This window comes from Sinocyclocheilus rhinocerous, unplaced genomic scaffold (genome assembly GCF_001515625.1).
Source record: "Sinocyclocheilus rhinocerous isolate Xijiao unplaced genomic scaffold, SAMN03320098_v1.1 scaffold15594, whole genome shotgun sequence".
Taxonomy (NCBI): Eukaryota; Metazoa; Chordata; class Actinopteri; order Cypriniformes; family Cyprinidae; genus Sinocyclocheilus; species Sinocyclocheilus rhinocerous.
In genome coordinates, this window is record NW_015659784.1 from 1 (window position 1) to 2,861 (window position 2,861).

The 2,861-nt window shown below is 36.5% G+C and overlaps 1 long non-coding RNA gene across 1 annotated transcript; it reads right to left on the minus strand.

The window, feature by feature from the left end:
• LOC107724227 (uncharacterized) lies at positions 1-1,060 on the minus strand. The gene is made up of 4 exons (XR_001638009.1): positions 958-1,060; positions 780-872; positions 201-311; positions 1-35 (listed from the first exon to the last, which is right to left on the minus strand). It is a non-coding gene; the product is annotated as an uncharacterized LOC107724227 (long non-coding RNA).
• Between the last annotated feature and the right edge of the window lie 1,801 nt (positions 1,061-2,861).

Consider the following 2,861-nt stretch of genomic DNA (forward strand, 5'->3'; position numbering starts at 1 on the left):
CTCTTTTCTCTGCATGCAATCTTCTCCTGCTTGGACTGAAAACATTCCCACAATTCAGCAATTACAGAGAACACTACCATGGACATGCAATGCACTGTTTAAACTGGATAAAAACTACACATCCATCATAAAAACGAAAAACATACATACACAACACCACCACACATTAACCATTGCATATACTCTGAACATACGTTTACCTTTTCAATAAGAAGTTTCTTACTCATGGTAACACATTTATTGAGTCGTTCTTTACATCGTTCCAACATCTTCTGCTGTTCATCGATCTGTCTGCGCAGGTCACAGTTTACCTGCAGCACACAAAAGCCCCAACATAAGTATTGTGTATTCTCAGCAGTGTAAAACCTGATAGGTCTTATAAACCATATCTCATTCATGTAAAACATTTGATTGACTCCAAGTGAAAAGATTCATATTACAGTCACAGCTTTGGGCATCAAAGGTTAGAAGTAGGTAATTTTTATTTTATTTTTTATGTCCATGAACGAGGTTTCTTATGATCAGCATGTCTGCAGTCTTTAGTGTCACACGAGCCTTCAGAAATCATTCTAATATGTTGATTTGCCACTCAAGAAACATTTCTTATTATTATGAATACTGAAAACAGTTCTACTGCTTAATATATGTTTATGGAAACCATGATACATTTTTTCAGAATGCTTAATTGAATAGAAAGTTCAAAAGAACGGCATTTACTTGAACTTTTGATCAGAAGTGTAAACTGAACAGCACCGCTCTGTGCGTGAACAAAGTCGTACCCTAAGCAAGTCGTCAATACGTCCCTCTTTCTTCTCCAGATCCGAGCTCTTACTGCTCTCCAGCGCTGCTAACTTCTCCATTGTCAACTCAGACTGAGAAAGAGCAAATAAAGGTGGATGTCAAAGTGAGGATCTGAAAGTGTCTGCGAAGGCGAGTGTGTTTTTGGTAGTGTGTTACCTGTGTGGCTCGGTGCTGAGTGTGTGTAGAAGCTGGCTTGTGGGAACAGGAGGAGTGGGAGTGGTCTGTGTTTACTGAGCCGATGGAGGAGGGGCTTCCTTGCTGCACCTGTCAATCAAAACCAAAAACAGATTTCCATCAACACAAAATGCAACCAAAAAGGGTCACTGTTAATGAGAGCGCCACTCTGCACTACTCTATAATCATGTTTTTTATAATAATAATTACTGCTACTATGACAGTATATGAACACAAATATAATTATAACTTCTGTGATTATAATGCTTGTACTGAACTGCTTATACACAGCAATCACTTGTCATCTTACTCCAAAGCATCAGCTACAGCATGTACAATTTGCAATGTACACTATATTTATCCTTGACCTCTGATCATCCCTACCGTTTCATTTTTTTTTAAAGATTATCTTTAGTTTTTATTGCTGTAGAGTGTTGTTCACTGTTGTTTTCATTGTCCAAATGCAATGTGAATGTTTTGTTTCAATGTACATGAATATATGGCTGAAATTACATAACATCAATAGTTCACCCAAAAATGAAAATTCTGTCATCATTTACTCATCCTCATGTCGTTCCAAACCCATGAGACTTAGTTTAATCTTTGAAACCTGAGAGGGTTCTGTCCCTCCATGGAAAGTCCAGGTAACCAAAACTTCATAAAGGTGTCGTAGAACTAATCCATATGAATAGAGCGATTTAATAGAAGTCTTGTCAAGAGATATGATCACTTTATGCACGCTTCATGAACAGATTTAATTTTAGTCTTTTATTTACATCTAAACAATGATTGACACATACACATCACATATTGTGAACACGGAAGCTCAAACATATGTTTCTGTGTTTACCATATGTGTTTATTTGTAAGTAAATTAAATCTGTTCATCACAAAGCAATCATATCTCTTCACTAGACCTGGATTAAACCACTCAATTCATATGGATCCATTTAACAACACCTTTATGACATTTCAAGTTTTGGTTACCTGGACTTTCAATGGAGGGACAGAAAGCTCTCAGGTTTCATTAAAAATATCTTCATTTGGGTAACACTTTATAATAACTTTCATTTATAAATCATTAACATACATTATATAATGCTTAACAGATCATTAGTTAATAAATATTCACATAGCTAGAATATGAGATAATGTTCTTGTTAATGTTTACTAATGAACTTACTAAACATTACCTAATGATTAACATATGATTATTTAATGTAAATTGAAATGCTTACAAATGTCAGTAAACTTTTAGTTAATATGATCTTCATTTGTTGGTCTTTCTTTGTTGTGTAGACCTCTATTTACACATCTTAAATAATCTATTAATTATTTGTTCATGTGTTTGCAGCACTCAATCTAAAGTGGAAACTATTCATCATTTGCAAATGTTTATAAATGTTTACTAATCATTAGTATCTTTATGAGCAGTCATCTGAATGGCAGAAAGTGTCCAGAAAGACCTGGATTTACCCTATTCACACATCTTTAATCATTTGTTCATGTTTTTGCAGTAGCCAATCTAAAGTTAAAACTAGGGATGCACCGATACCGATACCGATACTGGTATCGGGCCCGATACTGAGCTCCTGTACTCATACTCGTTAAAATGCCCCGATACCAAACGCCGATACCACACAGCATGCGATAAGTGCAAGCTGATAAGCAAAGCACGCAGAGTGGGTTGAGCGTGCGGCGGCGCACATGCGCAAGCTTGTCGAGTTAATATCCCTTTCTCACAGACATCACTGGAAAGTTTGTAGTTCGGTCGGATACATCAAATACAAGTAAGTAAAACAATGCACAAGTTACTTAACGGTAGGGAGGGAGGGAGAGAGAGAGAGAGAGAGAGAGAGAGAGAGAGAGAGAGAGGGAGAGAGAGA